Raw genomic sequence first — 22,776 nt, forward strand, 5'->3', positions numbered from 1 at the left:
CAGGCCCATCCAGCACTTTCAGAGGCTGAGACAGGAGGGTTGGGTCAGGATTTCAAGACCAGCCTGGGCAACATAGCGAGACCCTGGCTTTACAAAAACAAGCAAGAACAACAAACAAAATGGTAAGTCATAGGCATGAGTTAACCACATGTGGGGTGGGGATGCCCTAGCCTCACAATGGGGAGGCAAGGGCTTGAAAGCAGAGTCAGGCATGGTGTTATGTGCACCTGTGGTCCCAGCTGCTCAGGAGGCTGAGGCTGAGGCAGGAGGTCAAGACTGCAGTGAGCCATGAACCCACCAGAGCACTCCAGCCTGGGCTGGAGTAAGACCTTGCCTCAAAGAGTGGTGGGGTTTGAAAGCAGGCCCTGGGCCCCGCCTCCTCACAGCCCCAGTCCCTGATAGCACCATCATGTGGGCGATGCCTGTGTAACCCCAAGCTATATAATAAAGCCAGACAACAAAGACAGCTCCCTGGGGGCCACTGTAATGCACCAAGGTCTGTGTATCCCTCCTTTCCCCAAACTTGACAACAGCAGTGCATGGCACAATGGATGTTGTCTTGGCAGGATGTTATAACTCAGCTTAGGCCAGATCCAGGAGGACAGTTCAGTCCTTGAGGAAGGGCAGCAGGGACCGAGGAGGGCCCCTGGCTTCCCCCGCCCTGATTTTTCTCACTGGGAATGAGGCTCAGAGGCGGTGCCAGGGAAAGGCCCACTTTGGGCCTACTCACAGCAGCGATAGTGCCACTTTCCAGAGGTGGTGAACTGATTCCCTAGCAACCAGGGGCCCTGCCTGAGTAGGTCACAGCACGTCGTCGGCTCCTCAGGAAAGAGGAAGACTGCTCAGCTGGAGCTTGGGACACATGAAGGCAGGTGTGTGCTGGGCTCTCAGGGCACTGTCCTCCCCAGCCCACCTCCCAGGGCTGAACCTTAGTGACAGGGAAAAGCAGGGTGTGGGGCAGCGATGCTTCCCAAAGCCACCTGCAGGGTTGGTGCTGGAAGTTACCCGATGGCACTATGCTGGCCATGGGCTCGCGGTGACCTCTCTTCCTTGCTGAAACTTCAGGGTCCCTGTTGGACAGGAAGTGTCCAGAGGACACAGCAGCTGAGCAAGGGGCCCACCTCTGGTTCCCTCCGTCTTTTCCTTTGCGTTTCTGTGCCTTCACTCTGGAGGGTAGGCGGGGGGACATGACTTCCTTTTAGTCTTGTGGTCCAAGCATGGATGCAGACACCTTCCTTGAGTTTCCATGAGCATAGCTGCCACAGGCTGACCTTTCCGAAAGACATTACTAAATATAAAAGGAGAACAAAAGAAAGCTAAAGATAGGGTGTGTGAAGAATAAAAACAGCCTGGCTCACAAAGAACAAGTTACTGGTTTGTTTCCAGGGCTTTCGGACCCTGCCCTGTTATTCCCCTTCCAGGAGATAACCACCTCCAAGGCCAGCAGACATCTGTACATCCTTTTGCCAGGCTCTTTGGCCTCCTAGTGCTGGCTTGTCCACTGTCTAGGTTGTGTTCTAGGACCCGTGCCACCAGGAATCCTCTCCAGACTACTTGACCACCTTGTGGTCAGATCTCTGTTCTGCCCTCTTCTCTACCCAGGGCTGCTGGCTGTGGTGGTGGAGGGAGGGATGCCTGTTTCCCTAGGTCTCCCAGATGATTGGCACCTATGTGACTGGACCTTTTAGGCGTGCAGCATTGTTCCAAGTAGGCCTTGGAATATGACCTACCTCTTGCCATACCGCTCAGGCCAGTTTAGCCCACGAGCTGCCATGCAAAAGGCTTTCTCCAACATCTGATCTTGGCAGAAACTATACAAGTCTCCCCACCTGGTTCCTTCCTCCCACTGGGCCACAAGAATAGAAACTGATAAGAAGTTGGCCTGGTTGATGGAAGTTTTTTGGGTAGGCTGGGGAAAAGATTGTTCTAGGTTTGGAGCGGGGCACAAAAAAAGCCCCACTACATGTCAATGAAGGAAGTAGATAAGATCCTGGCCAAAAAGTTCAGTTTCTAGCCTGTGGTGTCAGCTCTGCCTGCTACTTAGCATCTGGGCGGGGCCCAGGAGCCAGATGTGACTCCAAGCTGCTGCTTGCTGGCGTGTGCAGTATGCCCATTTCATTCCAGGTGTTCACTTGCAGTCCCAAGAAATCAAAAGAACCACTGCCTCACAGGGAAATGTAGGGGTAGGATAGATTAAGAAGGGGGTCAAGGCCGGGAGTGGTGACTCACGCCTATAATCCTAGGACTTTGGGAGGCTGAGGCGGGCGGATCACCATAGTTCAAGAGTTTGAGACCAGCCTGGCCAGCATGGTGAAACCCTGTCTCTACTAAAATACAAAAATTAGCCGGGCATAGTGGCGGGTGACTATAATCCTAGCTACTTAGGAGGCTGGGGCAGGAGGATCACTTGAACCCTGGGGGCGGAGGTTGCAGTGAGCCGAGATCATGCCATTTCACTGTAGCTTGGGCGAAAGAGCAAAACTTGGTCTCAAAAAAAAAGAAAAGGGGGGTCAATTTGTCAGTTGTGGTGTCCCCACCCCACCGATAACTTAGGAGCACTTTGGAGGGATTTGCCTGGTACAAAGTAGGCCTCCATACCGGCAGCCTGGACTGTTGCTGTCACCATATTGCCTGGCCCCAGTGGCTCTGGCAGACACCCCACCTTGGTAGCTTGTCTGGGCAGGAGGATGAAAGATTATAGGCAGAGGTCATACCAGCCCGGTGGAGGAGGCGAGGTCTGTGACTGGGGCTGATGATGAGAAAGAACCTTGTTTTCACCTGTACCTTTGAGTGTGACACCAGCACTAGCCAGGCGAGCGAGCTGCTCCGACCTCTGGCCGCCAGGCTGGGACAGGGAAGCCTCTGAGACCCGAGGCTGCTGCACCCCCAGGACCTCATGTCCCACAAGCTCTCAGCATTCTCAGGGGCTTAGCTTGTCCTGTGTGTTGGAGCTTTGGGCTGAGCCTGTTTCAGTATGCCAGCCGGGTCACTGTGCCACTGCCCTCTAGTTTGCAGAGGGCCTCTATGCCTATGCAGTGACTCCACAGACCCCATCTTGCAGCTTTCCTTTCCACTGAAGCGGTCACTTCCCCTGCTGCCCGGGCTCCTGTCTTGCGGGTTCGCAGTGCTGGTGGTTGGATTGTGACCTCTCTCCTGGTATTCTCTCCCCTATTCTCACATCCTTCACAGGATCTGGGGATAGATGGTGGATTTTTAAGTCCAGTCCTTCAACTCTGGGCCACAAAGACTGTGGCCTGGAGGTTCCAGAGCATATCTCCTCTTTCCCTTGGTATGCATGGGCGGGACTTGGAGGCACCCTAGCTTAACCCCTTGCCATCAGCGCCTGCTGGAGTCTAGCAGGCCTGAGCCTTTTCCAGGGTGGCCAACCTGCCGGAGCTTACAGTGGAGGGAGGGTAGGAACCAGACCAGAGTCCCTTGCCATGTTCCAGCCTTGATGTTGACATCCAAGAGTTGGGAGATGGGGAGGGAATGCGCTGCCCTGCCTGCCACTTTGTGTGAGTCGCCCTGGCTGGGCTGTTTTTTTTTTTTTTTTTTTTTGAGATGGAGTCTCGCTCTGTCGCCCGGGCGGGAGTGCAGTGGCCGGATCTCGGCTCACTGCAAGCTCCGCCTCCCGGGTTCACGCCATTCTCCTGCCTCAGCCTCCCGTGTAGCTGGGACTACAGGCGCCCGCCACTTCGCCCGGCTATTTTTTTTTTTGTATTTTTTTAGTAGAGACGGGGTTCCACCGTGTTAGCCAGGATGGTCTTGATCTCCTGACCTCGTGATCCGCCCGTCTCGGCCTCCCAAAGTGCTGGGATTACAGGCTTGAGCCACCGTGCCCGGCCCTGGCTGGGCTCTTTAGGAGAGCGTTTGTGTCCCTGCCCTGGAGTCTCCTCTTCCTGCTGTGTGCACTTGCTTGGGGTTGTTCCAGGAAGCCTCTGGTGTGGGGGGCTCTGTTGCCACCAGCTGATTTCCTGCCCCAGGTGCGTGGGTAGGGGAGGAGAGGGTTGAAGGTTACCTGGAGAAATCGCTCGCTTTGCTTCCCTTTCACCTCTCTTCTGGAGAGGACAGCAGAGTGCACAGAGGTTCTCTTCTAACCCTTTCACACCCAGCCTGGTCCTCCGCAACCAGGCTAGAGCGTGTCTGTGTATCTGGGGAAGCCAGGGCTTGGGGAGGAGTGGACTGATCTGTGTTTTGTGAAGGTCAAGGAAGGCCCACTTTGATGAGGGTGAGTTTGGCAGGGAGCGTGGTCCTGCTAGCCGAGGCGGGCTGTAAGTGGAGGACTGCGTCTGCCTTTTCCTCCTTGAAGCCCCAGCTCTGCCCTCAGCAGTAGTGCCCTGCTGGTGCTTAGTATTCCTGTCACTAGCTCTGCCTCCTTAGAGAGGGGAAAGTCTCCAGTTAGGACCCTGGGATGCCAGTCTCTGAGGTCAACTGTCCCTGATACCTTTGGAAGGGGCAGCCCTCCTGGAGGAAGGATAGCTGTCAAAGCCAAGGAGCCCTGACTTTGTGGTAGGCTGGAGGGCTTGCAGGAAGTCCTCAAAACAGGAGCTCCACTGCTGTGCTCCTTGACAGAGCAGGAAGCTGGCCTGATTGTTTCCTGAGAGGACCCACCAGACCGTAGGAAAAAGGGCTTGGCTAAGGGGTCAGTGAGGGTTGTTCCCAGTCTGGCTGCCACTGCCTGGTGTCGATCAATAACTGTTGGCAGAACACACACATCTTGTTTTTTCTCTTGTGATTCAAAGCATACTCCAGACATGCAGATGAGCGCAGAAGGAAAGAGGACCCTGACAGCTCCTCAGTGGCTCCTTATTATACATCCGTGGTGTGACCAAGATCAGAATCATAAGCAGTGATGAGCAGCCAAGCTACCTGGCATTCTGAATCCTGTCTTGAAAGGAAATCAGAGCAGACTGTCAGCACTTTAGTCCCTTCACCCTGGGAGATATGTGGTCCAGTTTAATGGCCCCTTGGAGGCCATCAGAGGGCAGGGTTGGGAGATGAACTTCTAACACTCCCCCCACCCGCCCAGCCATGCCATGCCGCCCCACATTCTCCAGACCCTCTCTGGCTTCCCCTGGGCTACCGTTTATTCATCCCACTTCCTACTTCCTCCAGAAGTCTCCCCTGGAGACTTGGGTTCCTCCCCCTGTCTCCTACCTTTAGGGTCTTCCACTCTTTTTCTGTCTCTGTTAATGTCTGAGACTTTTGGCTCTGCAGAGAAACTCCTTATTATAATAACTTTGTATTCTAGAATCTTGTTCCTGGCTTGTGGCTCTCTGGCCTCAAGACTCAGGGAGCTGTTTAGAACGAGCTCAGGTCAGGCCTCTGCTCTGCAGGGTGTGCTAAAGTGGGGGCTGGGGAAGGGGTCACGGCCATGTTCCATAGGATGGACGTGCACCCTCCTCTGCTGGGTGTAGGGGCGAGGATCAACCAAGGCAAAGCTGGCCCTGAAACTGCAACCTTCCTGGAGGCTGGTGCCTGCTGAGAGTGGGGCCCCAGGGAGGAGAGTTCCTGTGGGAAGCGGGGGCTGGGAAGGTGGAGCAGGGCTGGGGTGCTGTGGAGCCAGAGTGAGGGCTGTGCGGGAGGGGTTTGTGCCTTGTGATGCCATGGGGCTCCTGCAGAGCTGTGGCCCTCAGTCTGCCCAACCCAGGACGATAGCCATGGAGGTAGAGCTTTATGTGTGCCTTTATGTAATCCTCATGGAACCACTTCTAGATGGGCGCTATTCCCATTGCATAGATCAGGACCATGAGAGAAGTTACATGGTCAATAGCTGACAAGTGGCAAACCCACAATGTAAATCCAAGTTTTTCTAGGCACTTTGTTCATCTCGAGATGCTTTGAGCCGAGGTGAACGGGTGAGCGATCTGGAAAGCCCCAGCTGGGAGAACTGCAGCCTGCGGTGCTGAGGGGAGTGAGCTGCAGGAGTTCCAGGTCAGCAGCTGTGGCGGATGTCTGTTGCTGGGCCCTTAAGAGCAGCACGCTCCCACTGTCCCTGCTGTGGTCCAGGCAGCTGCTTCAGCTTTACACGCACACCCCTTTCCCACAGGCTCGGATTTGCTCAATCTGGTTTCTACCTGAGGCCTCATGTTTCTGGGTGGTCCAAGAGAAGTTAGGGAAAGCTCTCACTTGTAGAATGTCAGAGATGGAAAAGTGGGGGCAGAATATAATTATCACTTTAATATGCGTACTTATATAATTCATAATAATGGTTTCAAAGCATTTTTTATAACCATCATTTCTTATGATTTTTATAGCCCTGGGCTTATGTAGAGAGATGATACACTCAGTTGGGCAAACATTTATCGATGCCTCCTATATGGAGGACAGTGCTAGGCGCTGCAGTGGTACGGAGATGAGGAATTAAATAGCATTGTCTCTGTACCCTGAGAATTCTTAGGGTTTATAAGTGAGAGACACATACATGTCTTCTTAGTTTCAGTGTAGAATCTTAATAAATGTGGGCCAGATTTGGCTTGGGATCCAAATTAGTTTGTTAGCCTTAGAGAGTAGGGTCTGATAAGAGATGAGGCTGGGGAGGAGAACCAGGTTTGGGCATCTCTGAATGCTATTTATGTTAAGGATCTTGACCTTGGCTGCATGAATAAGGGCACCCCATCTCATGCTTTTGAAATACATTAGCAACTGAAAGAAATAGGTAAAACTGGAAATCACAGTGGTGGTCAGCAGTAACCAACACTGAGATCATCGAGGAGGAAGAGAGTGGAGGTAGGATTGCTTCCTTTTTTTTTTTTTTTTTGAGATGGAGTCTCGCTCTGTTGCCCAGGATAGAGTGCAGTGGCCAGATCTCAGCTCACTGCAAGCTTCGCCTCCCGGGTTTACGCCATTCTCCTGCCTCAGCCTCCCGAGTAGCTGCGATTACAGGCGCCCGCCACCTCGCTCGGCTAGTTTTTTGTATTTTTTAGTAGAGACGGGGTTTCACTGTGTTAGCCAGGATGGTCTCGATCTCCTGACCTCGTGATCCGCCCGTCTCGGCCTCCCAAAGTACTGGGATTACAGGCTTGAGCCACCGCGCCCGGCCAATTGCTTCCTTTTGATTGTTAAAGAATCTTGGAAGCTGGGCACGTTGGCTCACTCCTGTAATCACAGCACTTTGGGAGGCCGAGGTGGATGGATCACTTGAGGTCAGGAATTTGAGACCAGCCTAGCCAACATGGTGAAACCCCATCTCTACTAGAAATAGAAAAATTAGCGAGGTGTGGTGGCACATGCCTCTAGTCCCAGCTACTCAGGAGGCTGAGGCAGGGGAATCGCTTGAACCTGGGAGACAGAGGTTACAGTGGGTTGAGATCACACCACTGCAGTCCAGTGTCAATAGAGCGAGAGCCCATCTCAAAAAGAAAGAAAGAAAGAACCTTGAAGCCTGGGCAATAAAGCAAGACCCCATCTCTACAAAAATAAAATAATCAGCTAGGTGTGGTGACATGTGCCTCCCAGCTACTTGGGGGGCTGCAGCAGTAGGATCACTGGAGCCATGGAGTTTGAGGTTGCAGTGAGCCGTCATCACATCACTGCACTTCAGTCTGGGGGAGAGAGCGAGACCCTGTCTCTAATTAAAAGAAACAAAATAGCCTTTCTTCTTGGCCAGGCAAGGTGGCTCATGCCTGTAATACCAGCACTTTGGGAGGCCTAGGCAGGTGGATCACCTGAGGTCAGTGTAAGGTTAGCCGAGAGACAGGATGAGAAAGCGGCGGGGCGGGGGGGGTGAGAGAGAGGACAAGAGAGAGAAAGAGAGAGAGACCCAAGGTCAGGTGAATAAGTTTATTTACCTGCCGGGCTGCTCCACCACAGTCAGAGGAGACAGCCCTGAGCTTACAAAATGAGGGGTTTATATGGGGGAGAGAGACCCTGGGGTTGTTTGTCAGTTAACTTTACCACATATCATCTCGTGACTGGCTCACAATATATTATCTTGTGAAAACAGGAATTTACAAGAGGGCATAACTTAGGTTTATCCACGTTTCTCGTGACCTTCCCCGTGCCGCCCAGAGGGCTGTAATTAGTAAGTTTGGTGACCTTGCTGTGGCGCCTAGATAAGGGTTTAGGAATGCAGCTGCAGAGTATTCAGGGTAACTGTCAGCTGCATTGTGTCAGAGGGCTCCTGGGGCAGCTTGTCCCTAACAGTCAGGAGTTTGAAACCAGCCTGGCCAACATGGCGAAATCCCGTCTCTGCTAAAAATAGAAAGATTGGCCGGGTGCGATGGCTCACGCCTGTAATCCCAGTACTTTGGGAGGCAAAGGCAGGCGGTTCACGAGGTCAGGAGATCGAGACTGTCCTGGCTAACACAGTGAAACCCTGTCTCTTCTAAAAAATACAAAAAATTAGCCGGGCGTGGTAGCTGGCACCTGTAGTCCCAGCTACTTGGGAGGCTGAGGCAGGAGAATGGCGTGAACCCGGGAGGCGGAGCTTGCAGTGAGCTGAGATCACACTACTGCCTGGATGACAGAGTGAGATTCCATCTCAAAAATAAACAAACAGAAACTTGACCTGGAAATTAAAAATAACCTGCTTGGCTGCTTGGTAACAGTCTAGACCAGAATTTGGCTCCTGAATTAATTGTTCTGATTTTCAGTGGAACTTCAGGCTGGGCCTGTGTTGGCAAACTGGGGACTTAGTCAGATGGGCCTTCCATTGGGGTGTTTATATGGCCAGTGTGCAGTTTTCACTAGTCAGGTGAAAGACTGAAATGAGCAAATGGTGTGGAAGAGACTGAAGTCCCGTGTTACCTGGGTCAGGGAAGGCCTGCCCAGACCGCATCTGAAAGATCCCGTTTGCACGTCTGCACGACCTACCCCATCCCTCTGTGGACTGGAATAAAGGTAGCAGTGGGAATGGGAGAGCAGTTTCAATCAGGCCTTTCAATCAGTTGACCCCAGGGTATCTCAGTTTCCTTCCCTCACTGTGTTGGCTAAAGTTCTATGAATCTTGTTAGAGATGGTTTGATACCTGTTCCCAAGAGATTAGTATTGGCAGGGATGCCCAGTTTCCTGGTACGAATAGTTAAATCCAATTCATCCAGTCAAGATGCCACTGTAAATTTATACTCTAAACACATAGCAGTAATACATAAAAAGATAAAATTCTAAAAACATATTCATGCACGCCCCCGCTTTTCTAACCCTCACCACACTCAGCATGATAATTATCCCTGTGGATGAGAAATAGACAGGAACTCAAGGAAGAAAGCCGGGCTCAGAGCGGGCCTGCTGGTCTCTGAATCTGGAAGCAGAAATTTGGGATAACAGAGGTATAAAGTGTTACACTTGGAGCATGGAATTAGAGCTAGGAAATTGCTTGAATCCACGGGCTGGACAGTAGCCTGAGAAAAGTTGCTACTGACCATTTCCTGGGGCTATAGCTTATGTTATGTTATTTTTTCTGAGATGGAGTTTCGCTCTTGTTGCCCTGGCTGGAGTGCAATGGCATGATCTTGGCTCACCTCCACCTCCGTCTCCTGGGCTCAAGCGATTCTCCTGCCTAAGCCTCTGGAGTAGCTGGGATCACAGGCATGCGCCACCACACCCGGCTAATTTTTTTTTTTTTTTGTAGTTTTAGTGGAGACAGGGTTTCTCCATGTTGGTCAGGCTGGTCTCGAACTCCTAATCTCAGGTGATCTGCCCACTTCGGCCTCCCAAAGTGCTGGGATCATAGGCATGAGTCACCACACCCGGTCAGCTTTTTATTTTTTATAGAGACAGAGTCCCACTCTGTTGCCCAGGCTGGCGTGCAGTGGCACGATCATGGCTCAATGCAGCCTTGACTTCCCTGGTTCAAACGATCCTGCCACCTCAGCTTCCCAAGTAACTAGGGCTGTAGGCACTCACCACCACTTTTTTTTTTTTGAGACAGAGTTTCACTCCGTTGCCCAGGCTGGAGTGTAGTGGCTCGATCTTAGCTCACTGCAACCTCCTTCTCCCGGGTTCAAGTGAGTCTTCTGCTTCAGCCTCCTGGGTAGCTAGAAATACAGGCATCTGCCACTATGCCCGGCTTATTTTTTGTATGATTAATAGACATAGGGGCTGGGCGCGGTGGCTCACGCCTATAATCCCAGCACTTTGGGAGGCCGAGGCGGGTGGATCACAAGGTCAGGAAATCGAGACCACGGTGAAACCCCGTCTCTACTAAAAATACAAAAAATTAGCCGGGCGCGGTGGCGGGCGCCTGTAGTCCCAGCTACTCAGGAGGCTGAGGCAGGAGAATGGCGCAAACCCGGGAGGCGGAGCTTGCAGTGAGCCGAGATCGCGCCACTGCACTCCAGCCTGGGCGACAGAGGGAGACTCTGTCTCAAAAAAAAAAAAAAAAAGACATAGGGTTTCACCATGTTGGCCAGGCTGGTCGTGAACTCCTGATCTCAGGTGATCCACCTGCCTTGGCTTCCCAAAGTACTGGGATTACAGGTGTGAGCCACCATGCCCAGCCTCAAGCCATCCTTTCACCTTTGCCTCTTGACTTTCTGGGACCACAGGCGTGCGCTACCACACCTAATTTTTTTATTTTTTATTATAGAGATGGGGTTTTGCCATGTTGTCTAAGCTGATTTTGAACTCCTGAGCTCAAGTGATCTGCCTGCCTAGGCCTCCGAAAATGCTGGGATTACAGGTATGAGCCACTGTGCCCAGCCTAGAAATAATATTTAAAGAGATAATGGCTTGAAATAATGGCTTGAAATTTCAGATTCGAAAAAACAGCATGAACATCAAACAGGATAAATAATATGTCACTAGATATAATACAGTGAAACTACAGACAACAGTAGGATTTTATTTTGCTTTCTGAGGCCAGGTTGGAGGGCATTGGCGCAGTCACAGCTCACTGTGGCCTTGACCTGCGAGGCTCAGGTAATCCTCCCACCCCAGCCTCCTGAGTAGCTGGGCCTACAGAAACGTGCCACCACGCCCGGCTAATTTTTGTATTTTTTGTAGAGACAGGGTGTTGTGTTGCCCAGGTTGATCTCAAACTCTTGGTCTCAAGCAATCCGCCCACTGTGGTCTCCCAAAGTGCTGGGATTACAGGCATGAGCTGCAATACCCCACGAGACTAAGAGAGTTAAAAACTGCTGGAGTTAAGAAAGAATTCCAAGAATTGACAGATCACAAATAACATCTTAATCAACATTGGATGCCAGACAACAATAGAAGAATGTCTTAGAGAAGCTCCTTGTCAACCTAAAATTTCATAGCCAGCTATCATTCAAGAATGAGGTAAAATAAAGGTATTTTTGGACAGGCTAAGACAGTTTTATCACTTACAGACCTTTGCTGAAAGAATGGTTACAGATGTACTTCAGTTAAAAGAAAAGTAAACCCCTGAAGAAAGATTAAGTTGTTGGTGCCAACAGTGAGCACAGATGTGGATACGTGTTGGTCAATTGAATTAACTTTTTTTTTTATTTTTTGAGGTGGAGTTTTGCTCTTGTTGCCCAGGCTGGAGTGCAATGGCGCGATCTCGGCTCACCACAACCTCTGCCTCCCGGGTTCACGCCATTCTCCTGCCGCAGCCTCCCGAGTAGCTGGGACTACAGGCGCCCGCCACCTCGCCTGGCTAGTTTTTTGTATTTTTTAGTAGAGACGGGGTTTAACCGTGTTAGCCAGGATGGTCTCCATCTCCCGACCTCGTGATCCGCCCACCTTGGCCTCCCAAAGTGCTGGGATTACAGGCTTGAGCCACTGCGCCGGGCCTAATTTTGCATTTTTAGTAGAGACAGGGTTTCTCCATTTTGGTCAGGCTGGTCTCGAACTCCTAACCTCAGGTGATCCGCCTGCCTCGGCCTCCCAAAGTGCCGGGATTACAGGCATGAGCAAGGTGTCTCTCATGATGGTGAGATGGCTGCCATAGGTCCAGTCGTTATATCATCACCCTGTGACATCCCAGACAGGAAGGCACAGAGATCCTAGGAGAAAGGAAGCTTTCTTTTCATGTGCTGCTGCTGCTTTGTTGTTGTTGTTGTTGTTGTTGCAGTCACTGTCATCCAGGCCTGAAGGTGTGATCTCCGCTCCGCCCACTTCAACTTCCACCTCCTGGGTAAAGTGACTCTTGTGCCTTAGCCTCCTGAGTAGCTGGGATTACAAGCACTTGCCCCCAAGCCCAGCTAATTTTTGTATTTTTAGTAGAGATGGGGTTTCACCACGTTGCCCAGGCTGGTCTCAAACTCCTGACCTCAGGTGATCTGCCTGCCTCAGCCTCCCAAAGCAATTACAGTCGTGAGCCATTGTGTCCAGCTGTTTATTTGGAAAGGAAAATCTTTCCAAGATGGCCCTAGCAGGTACTCCCTTGGGTCTCATTGACCTGAGCCTGTCCATCCTCAAACCAATTCCTGGTGAAAAAGGGACAGGCTTGCTGTGGTTGGCTCTGGTTGGCTTTAGCCAGTCTTGCATCATCTGCCAGCACTGGGTCCTTAGCTGTCCAAACAAATCAGGATTCTGTTGGCAAGTGAAAAAGAGAGTGGCCGCTGGTAGGCAGCCAACAGTGTCTGCTACAGACGGCAAAACACAGAGACAAAACAACAACAACAACAACAACAACAAAAAACAGATCTTAAAGGGCTTTTAATTTTTTTTTTTTTTTTTGAGACGGAGTCTCACTCTGTCGCCCAGGCTGGAGTGCAGTGGCCAGATCTCAGCTCACTGCAAGCTCCACCTCCCAGGTTTATGCCATTCTCCTGCCTCAGCCTCCCAAGTAGCTGAGACTACAGACGCCCGCCACCACGCCCGGCTAGTTTTTTGTATTTTTTAGTAGAGACGGGATTTCACCGTGTTAGCCAGGATGGTCTCCATCTCCTGACCTTGTGATCCCCCCGTCTCAGCCTCCCAAAGTGCTGGGATTACAGGCTTGAGCCACCGTGCCCGGCCAAATTTTTTTTTTTTTAAGGGAAAACTGGAATTGTTGACCACATTACCACGGAAGAATAAGAATAGAGAATTTTATTGTTAAGCCACACTGGCCGGGCGCGGTGGCTCAAGCCTGTAATCCCAGCACTTTGGGAGGCCGAGACGGGCGGATCACGAGGTCAGAAGATCGAGACCATCCTGGCTAACACGGTGAAACCCGTCTCTACTAAAACTACAAAAAAACTAGCCGGGCGAGGTGGTGGGCGCCTGTAGTCCCAGCTACTCGGGAGGCTGAGGTAGGAGAATGGCGTGAACCCGGGAGGCGGAGCTTGCAGTGAGCTGAGATCCAGCCACTGCACTCCAGCCTGGGCGACAGAGCGAGACTCCGTCTCAAAAAAAAAAGCCACACCAAATTTCTGCCTTGTTAAGAGAATGGCATTACTGAAAACCTGAAGACTTCATCAAGAAAATGTACATATAAGATTATTCTCTAAAAAAAAAAAGGAGTATAATTTCCAAACCAGAAGGGGGGAAAAAAGTGGTGAGGATTGGGTGGGTGCGGTGGCTCACACCTGTAATCTCAGCACTTTGGGAGGCCGAGGCAGGGGGATCACGAGGTCAGGAGATCGAGACCATCCTGTTTAACATGGTGAAACCTGGTCTTTACTAAAAATACAAAAAAAAAAAAAAAATTTGTGGGGCATGGTGGTGGGCATCTGTAGTCCCAGTTACTCGGGAAGCTGAGGCAGGAGAATGGCTTGAACCCAGGAGGCGGAGCTTGCAGTGAGCCAAAATCAAGCTACTGCACTCCAGCCTGGGCGACAGAGCGAGACTCCGTCTCAAAAAAAAAAAGGGTGGTGAGGGTGGAGATAATATGTCAACCCAAGTCAGGAAAAGAAAAAAACTAAAGAAAAAATAGTAGACTAAACACTAAATAAGATAGTAACATAAGTCCAAAGTGAAATGAATTAAACTCATCTATTTGAAAACAACAAGAGTATCAGGTGAAGTAAAAAGCAAAGAAGTCTGAGGGCTGAGCAAGGTGGCTCATACTTATAATCTCAGCTCTTTGGGAGGCCAAGTTGGGAGGATCATTTGAGAACAGGAGTTTGAGATCAGCCTGGCAACATAGCAAGACATCATCTCTACAACAACAAAAAAAATAAACCAACAAAAGTAGCCTGGGCTGGGCACAGTAGTGCACACCTGTAGTCCCAGCTACATAGGAGGCTGAGGCAGGAGTCTGAGAGTTCAAGTCCAGCCTGGGGAACATAGCAAGACTCTGTCTTTCCAAAAAAAAAAAAATTGGCCAGGTCTGGTGGCATGCGCCTATAGTTCTAGCTACTCGGGGACCTGAGGTAGGAGGATCGTTTGAGCCCAGGAGGTCGAGGCTACAGTCAGCTGTGATTGCGCCACTGACGTTCCAGTCTGGGTAGCAGAACGAGATCCTGTCTCAAAAAAGGGGAAAAAGCCCGGGCGCGGTGGCTCACGCCTGTAATCCCAGCGCTTTGGGAGGCCCAGGTGGGTGGATCACCTGAGGTTGGGAGTTCGAGACCAGCCTGGCCAACACGGTTAAACGCCATCTCGACTAAAAATACAAAAGTAGCCAGGTGTGGTGGCGCATGCCTGTAATCCCAGCTACTCAGGAGGCTGAGGCAGTAGAATCGCTTGAACCTGGGAAGTGGAGGTTGCAGTGAGCCGAGATCGTGCCCTTGCACTCCAGTCTGGGCGATAAGAGCAAAACTCCGTCTCAAAAAAAAAAGGACGCCGGAGGTGGGAAGCTGTCTAGAATGTGGAGAGACCTGGTCTTCCCCACACAGGTGGTTTGAAGTTTTTTCATAAAATAGAGATGAGGTCTCACTCTATTGCCCAGGCTGCAACCCCTGGACTGAAATGATCCTCCAGCCTCAGTCTCCCAAAGTGCTGGGATTATAGGTGTGAGCCACCACACCCAGCTGAGAACTGTTTTTCTACATGTTACTTTATGCCTTAGTATAGATAGGTACAGCAAGATACTGGATTTCTCCCTGCCCACCCCGACTCAAAACACAGTGGGGCTCCCTCCAGAGGCAGCATGTGGTGGATCTGAAGGCACCCTTCCTCCCAGCTCCTCTGCCACACCCCTCCCTGTGCCTCAGGGCCCAGCTTCCTCCTCTTAGAAGCTGTTTCTTTATTTTTTCTTTCTTTTCTTTTGTTTCTTTGAGCTATCTCCTACAGGAAGAGGCTGTTAGGGTGTAGCCTCAATCCTTGTCCAGTGAAGACTGACAGTTTATTTCTCTAGGACTTCACTGAAAGCCAAAGTTATGTTCTTGGTTTGAAGAAGGGTGTTAGCTCTTGCCTTCTGGGTTTCTGACTACAAATTCTGGGCAGCATCGGAGGTACCAGAGCTGAGATTTCAGCTGGATATCAAGTCAAGGCTGGATGTCCTGCAGGAAGGGAGTGACTGCCCGAGGGTTTGGTGCTGGTGAGTGGAAAGGGTCTGAGTCCCAAGGGTAGCACTGAGGGGTCTGTGCCAGAGGCTGATGCCAGGGTGTTGCAATGCGGGTGACTTCAGTTAACCAAGCAGGGTGGTGAAGTGGCCCATTCTCAGACAGGTCAAGGACAGGCCTTGCTGCTTTTGAGTTGTCGGGGAGGGAGGGGCTTTCAGTAACTGACCACCTGCCCCCACTCAACTCCTTCTGCCTGGTTTGGGTGCTGCCCCCCACCCAGGAGGCAGGGAGTGTTCTGGATTGCTAGGCTGGCAGGGATCTGGGACACAGCGAATCTTTTGATGGTTGTACCCCAGTTAATGGAAGAATGCTTTGGGAAGGCAGTGGGGGCTGTGGAAGGAGCTCTGGGCTTGAAGTCATCAGACCTGGTGTGGCGTTAAAGCATCTTCACTTCCGCCTGGCTGACCTTGTTCAGCTGGTCCTGGGACTCCTGCGCATACTACATGAGAGGCTATCCCCCGAAAATGCTCAGAGGTTCATAAAGCATCGGGCCATTGGAGCAGTAGGTTGTGGCTTAATGCCTTTAGAATGAGCTTTGGGACACGTCCTCAGGCTGTGTGTAAGTGGGTGGAGAGGGGCTTTATCTTTTGTCCTTCTCCACTCTCTCCCAGAGGCAAGCAGCACCCATCCCCCCAGCCTCAGTGCCTTATTTTGACGTTTCTTTTCTCTGCATACCAAGAAGGTTATATTCAACTGTGCTGGTCTGAGGTGGGGTGCTCTCCTGTGCTTCATTAGGTTAATTCGTGGACGGTTGTCTCCTGGGATCTGACTGAGAATTGGCTCTAAAGCTGCTACAGCCTCCAAAACAGTCCCTGCTGTTCTCCTTTTGGGGCACTCTCTGCTTTGCTCCTCAATCCGGTGCTTTTGTTTATCCTTCCATTTACCTGCGAGCTGGTGAGGGTCTCCTTTGAGGTTCCCTGTACTGGGAGGTGGAAGTAGCTCAAGGCTGCATCTCCTGGGGATGGAAGATGGGGTCTTCAAGGCCCTTGCTGCCTCTGACCTCTGGATCCTGGCTGCCAGTTGCTCTGGACAGCCTCAGCTACCTGGACATGGAGCAGCCATTCAGAGGACGTTTATTGATAAATGGTCTCCCCATATTTGCCAAATTTGTGACCACAAACTTCTTAGAAGACTGTAGGATTGGCACAGTGGCTCACACCTGTAATCCCAGCACCTTGGGAGGCCGAGGCGGGTGGATCACTTGAGGTCAGGAGTTTGAGACCAACCTAGCCAACATAACGAAACCCCATCTCTGCTGAAAATACAAAAATTAGCTGGGCTTGGTGGCGTGGGCCTGTAGTCCCAGCTACTTGGGAGGCTGGGGTAGGAGAATTGCTTGAACCCAGGAGGCAGAGGTTGCAGTCAGCCAAGACTGCGCCACTGTACTCCAGCCTGGGCAACCGAGTGAGACTCCGTTAAAAAAGTGTTGCCTAGCCACCTCCTAAATTTCCCTAGTTACTCCCTTTCTCTTTTAGAAGACTATTTCACACCTGGTCTCTCTGTAAATCTCCAACCCCAACAATAAAGGGACCCTCACTCTCTGTGCCGCTTGCTCGGCTTTGCCACCTGTCCCACACGAAGCCCCTCCAGGACGAGACTCGATGCCGTCATCTCTTGTTGCTCCTGGCCTTTTTTCCTCTGTTTGCCTCTTTTCCTGCATCATAAATTTCTCCTCTAATAATTCATTCCCATCAGTGTACACACATTCTGGACCATCTCTCAGCTGAACCCCATTCCACATTCCACTCTTACATCCCATTCCTTTTTTTTTTTTTTTTTTTTTTTTTGAGACAGAGTCTTACTCTGTCACCCAGGCAGGAGTGCAGTGGCGCGATCTCGGCTCACCACAACCTCTACCTCCCAGGTTCATTCGAGTCTCCTGCCTCAGCCTCCCAAGTGGCGGGATTACAGGCGTGAGCCACCGCACCTGGCTGTCAGTGGCTTTTAACCTATTCACCACAAACAATTTTAGAATATCACCCCAGAAGGGAACTCCAGCCCACAGGCAGTCATTCCCCATTCTCCTCTATCCCCCAGCCCCTGGCAACTGGTAGTCTACTGTCTTTCTCTATGGATTTGCCTATTCTGTACATTTTATATAAATCATCCAGCATGGGGCCTTTTGTGCCTGGCTCCTTCTTTTTTTTTTTTTTAAAGATGGAGTCTTGCTCTGTCGCTCAGGCTGGAGTGCGTGGCGCGATCTCGGCTCACTGCAAGCTCCGCCTTCCCGGGTTCATGCCATTCTTCTGCCTCAGCCTCCTGAGTAGCTGGGACTACAGGCGCCCGCCACCACGCCCGGCTAATTTTTTGTGTTTTTAGTAGAGACGGGGTTTCACCGTGTTAACCAGGATGGTCTCAATCTCCTGACCTCGTGATATACCTGCCTCGGCCTCCCAAAGTGCTGGGATTGCAGGCTTGAGCCACCGCACCTGGCTGTGCCTGGCTTCTTTCACTTAGCACGGGGTTTTCAGGTTCATCCATGCTGTAACAGGTACCAGAATTTGATTCCTTTTTATATCTGAATAATACTCCCTTGTATGTATATACCACATTTTGTTTATTTATATATTGGTTGATGGAACTTTGAGTTGTTTCCATGTTGGCACTCTTAAGAATAATGCTGTGTACAAGTTTGTTTTTTTTCTCTTGAGATGGAGTCTCGCTGTGTCACCAGGCTAGAGTGCAGTGGCGCGATCTCGGCTCACTGCAACCTCTGCCTCCGAAGTTCAAGCGATTCTCCTGCCTCAGCCTCCTGAGTAGCTGGGACTACAGGCACTGCCACCACGCCCAGCTAATTTTTGTATTTTTAATGGAGATGGGGTTTCACCAAGTTGGCCAGATGGTCTTGATCTCTTGAACTAGTGATCCACCCACCTTGGCCTCCCAAAGTGCTGGGATTACAGTGTGAGCCACTGCGCCCAGCCATGTGTACAAGTTTTTATGTGAACCTAAGTTTTTTTTTTTTTTTTTTTTTTGAGACGGAGTCTCGCTCTGTCGCCCAGGCTGGAGTGCAGTGGCCCGATCTCAGCTCACTGCAAGCTCCGCCTCCCGGGGTGAACCTAAGTTTTTATTTCTCTTGAGTTTATACCTAGAAGTGGAATTGTTGAGTTATATGTTATGGTGACTGGACATTTAATCTTTTGAGGAACTGCCAGACTGTTTCCCAAAGTGACTGCACCATTTCACATTCCCACCAGCAAGTCTGAGGGTTCCAATGTCTCTGCGTCCTCACTAACGCTGGTTATTATCTGTCTTGTTAATTACAGCCACCCTGATGGGCAGGAAGTGGTATCTGATTATGGTTTTGATTTGCATTTCCCTGATGATTAATGACGTTGAGCATCTTTTCCTGTGCTTGAGCCTTGCAATACCCCTGGATCAGTCATTGTGAAGGTGACCACTGCCCTCCATCCAATGGTCAATTCTCAGTCCTCACCTTACTTTTTCAAACACTTGACACTGTTAATCCCTCCTTCATTCTTGAAACTTTCATCTCTTGGCTTCCCAGATGCAGGGCTGTTTTTTCCTCTTACCTCACTGGCTTTTTCTTTCCTGGCTTCTCTTTTAGACAGCAGAGTGCCCCAGGCTCTGTCCTGAGCCGCCTACTCTTGTCTGTGGCAGACCCTCCCTAGATCGTTTCTTCTGGTCCTATAGTTTTAAGAATGAACTGTACTCTGATGACTCTCAAATATATCCCTCTAACTCTGACCTCACCCATGAGCTTCAGACAGGTGTGTCCAACTGCCTGTTTCCATCTGCGTGTGAATGTCTAAAAAACTTCCTTTTTTTTTTTTTTGAGTTGGGGTATCACTCTGTCACCCATCCTGGAGTGCCATGGCATAATTACGGCTCACTGCAACCTTGAACTCCTGGGCTCAAGTGATCCTTACACTTCAGCCTCCTGAGTAGCTAGGACTACAGGCACGTGCTACCATGCCCAGCTAATGTTTTTACTTGTTTGTTTGTTTGCTTGAGACGCAGTCTCACTCTGTTGCCAGGCTGTAGTGCAGTGGTGCGATCTCAGCTCACGCAATCTCTGACTCCCTGGTTCAAGCAATTCTCCTGCCTCTGCCTCCTGAGTAGCTGGGATTACAGGCACCCACCACCACGCCCAGCTAATTTTTTGTATTTTTAGTAGAGGTGGGGTTTTGCCATGCTGACCAGGAAGGTCTCAATCTCTAGACCGCGTGATCCGCCCGCCTTGGCCTCCCAAAGTGCTGAGATTACAGGCGTGAGCCACCATGCCCAGTGTTTTTACTTTTTTGTAGAGATGGGTTCTTGCTGTATTGCCCAGGCTGGTCTCAAACTCCTGACCTCAAGTGATCTTCCCGCCTTGGCTTCCCAAAATGTTGGGATTACAGACATGAGCCACCACACCCGGCCTAAAAGACATTTTAAATTTAACCAGAACTTTTGTTTTTTCTCAGCAAAACCCATTAATTTTCTGTCTTTTCTGTATAGTGAATGGCACCCCCATCCACCAGGTTGCTCAGGCCACAGCCTCCATGTCTCCCTGATTCCTGTCTTCCTCTTTCCACCCTGTTCCCCTCTTCCCTTCCCCATGGGCCCCCTCCTTGTACCCTCCAACTACCCTACTAGTTAAGCCCTTCAGAGTACATCCAGCCATTTCTCACCACCTCCACCACCTGGGATATTGCAGCAGTTCCTTTCTGGTCTCCCTGCTAGTCTTATGCAACAGCCAGAGTAGTCCTTTAATAAAACATGTTTTAACCTAAAAGCGTTTTAGATTTTCACTATGAAATGCATCATAGACTCAAAGTAGTATGTATCGTGTTTGTGCTCTTTAAAGAATAAACAAGAAATACTCCTCCATGGCCGGGTGCAGTGGCTCATGCCTGTAATCCCAGCAATTTGGGAGGCTGAGGTGGGTGGATCACCTGAGGTCAGGAGTTGGAGACCAGCCTGGGCAACATAGTGAAACCCCGTCTCTAATAAAAATACAAAAAATTAGCTGGATGTGGTGGCACACGCCTGTAATCCCAGCTACTCGGGAGGCTGAGACAGGAGAATTGTTTGAACCCAGGAAGTGGAGGCTGCAGTGAGCCAAGATCATGCCACTGCACTCCAGCCTGGTGACAGAGCAAGACTCCGTCTCAAAAGAAAAAAAAAATAACTTCTGTACCCATCACCTGCGTTATGAGGTACGCAGTACTCCTGAAGCGTCTTCAGCCCTCCGTATTGCATCTACCTCTCTTCTCCCTCCAGAGGAATTCCCTGAATTTTGTGTTGTTTCCTTGATTTTCTCTATTATTATCTTTACAGAGAGGCATAGAAAATGTCTTGCGTAGCTTTGCATATTTTTTAGCTTTTCATGGATTCATGCTGTGATCATTTATCCATGACACTCTTTTTGCTCGATATAATAGTTTTTTGGCCATATTCATCCCTGTTAATGTCTGAAACTGGAGTTCATTCGTTTTACTATATGGCACAAAATGCACCACAATTTATCCATTCTTTTTTTTTTGAGACAGAGTTTCGCTCTTGTTGCCCAGGCTGGAGTGCATTGGCGCGATCTCCGCCTCTGGGGTTCAAGCGATTCTCCTGCCTCAGCCTCCCGAGTAGCTGGGATTACAGGCATGTGCCACCATGCCCAGCTAATTTTGTATTTTTAGTAGAGATGGAATTTCTTCATGTTGGTCAGGCTGGTCTCAAACTCCCGACCTCAGGTGATCCACCCACCTCGGCCTCCAAAAGTGCTAGAATTACAGGCGTAAGCCACCACGCCTGGCCTTTTTTTTTTTTTGAGACAGGGTTTTGCTCTTGTCACCCAGGCTGGAGTGCAATGGTGTGATCTCGGCTCACTGCAACCTCCGCCTCCTGGGTTCAAGTGATTCTCCTGTCTCAGCCTCCCACATAGCTGGGATTATAGTTGGCCACCACAACGCCTGGCTGAGTTTTTGTATTTTTAGTAGAGATGGGGTTTCACCATGTTGGCTGGGCTGGTCTTGAACTCCTGACCTCAGGTGATCCACCTGCCTCAGTCTCCCAAAGTGGTGGGATTACAGGCATCAGCCACCAGGCCTGCCTTCTCCGAGCTCTTTATATCGAGGTACCCATGGTCTTATCATGAATGATCTGAGTAGCTGTGAAGGGGAGCGAGCCCATGACGCAGTGGGCAGCTGAGAGGTACAGGTAGAAATGAACTGTGAGAGAGTCAGTGCCAGGTCACTTTTGGGATTTTTAGTGCATGTCAGGGGGCCTCTGATTTTTTTTTTTTAGCTCCTCCCCATGGCTCCATTTGCCCTCACCACAGCAAGCTGAGCAGCCTAAGTTTGCAGTAACACCTGGACCTGGGGTTCCCAAAGCAAGGGCCTTTGCCAGATGCTTTACTTCTCTGCTCTTTCCAGACATGTTGTCAAAACCAGGGATTTTCCTCTCCCCAACAGTCAGTGCAATTCCGTCAGGTGCCCCCTGCGTTGATCTAGCATCCCAAGGAGTTAATGACCTCTGATTGAGTTGCTTCCTTTGGAAGCCTCATGTGCCAGCTTTGCCTAGCCCCTGCCTTCAGTGGCCACTGCAGGACTGCCTAGCCAGAAACCAGGTCTCCCCAGGCAGAACCTCTTGCTCCCATCAACTGCAAAGTCACTGCCTTCCAGGGCCACCTGCCTCGTGACTGGCTCTCCTCAGGTCACAGGAAGCTGGGAGCGGAACCCTGAAAGAACTTGAGTTCTTTCCTTAGATGCTGAGCATGCAGCAGGCAGAGGGAGAATGAGAGGAGACAAGGACCTGGCTTCCCATCTACAGTCTGTTCAGCCAAGGCCATGACTAGAGTGGGATCTGCTAAATGGGTACAGCAGAACATTGGAAGAAGCACCTTTGAGCCAGTACTGCTGGGGTCTCTGGATTAGAGCCAGGAGCCCTGGTGAAGCCTGTGGGCGGGGCTTCACTGGTGACCCTGAGAAGCCAACTCCACACCTCCTTCCCTCTCACCCCTGAGCCCTGGGTGGTTCGGGGAGGTCACAGCCTTTCTGTGCCCTGACCTATCCCAAAGTCACCTCTACTCACAAGGTCGTGACCTTAGGTAAGTTCCTCTACTTTTGTGAACATCATTTTCCCACCCAGAATAATGTCCTTATTGCAATATACTCGTTCCATTCCCTGCTGGCTTTGTGGCCACAAATGGAGAGGCAGCTAGGTTTCTTGAACACAGCCTGAGAGGCCTTGTCTGCAGCTGCTGGAAGCAGCCAGGAGACCCCAAAAGTGGGCTGGAGACTTCAACAAGGACCGGGAACAGGGCTGCGCAGAGAGGCCCAGGGGCTAGGTCAGCAGCACCGCTAGGCAGATTTGGAGGGGAGCTGGGGAGAGGTGAGGCAGCCAGCTTTGCAGGAGTCCCACGGCTCAGAGCCAGTGCTCAGGGGTTCCCTTGTCGGCGTTCCTCTCACCTGCTGTGATTCCCTCGCACCTGGCATGGATC

The 22,776-nt window shown here is 50.8% G+C and overlaps 1 protein-coding gene across 1 annotated transcript in view; it reads left to right on the forward strand.

The window, feature by feature from the left end:
• The window catches only part of ST3GAL2 (ST3 beta-galactoside alpha-2,3-sialyltransferase 2), a 58,844-nt gene that overhangs the window by 16,691 nt on the left and 19,377 nt on the right, over nucleotides 1-22,776 (forward strand). The gene's annotated exons all lie outside the window — the stretch shown is intronic.

Source organism: Chlorocebus sabaeus, chromosome 5 (assembly GCF_047675955.1).
Source record: "Chlorocebus sabaeus isolate Y175 chromosome 5, mChlSab1.0.hap1, whole genome shotgun sequence".
Lineage (NCBI taxonomy): Eukaryota > Metazoa > Chordata > Mammalia > Primates > Cercopithecidae > Chlorocebus > Chlorocebus sabaeus.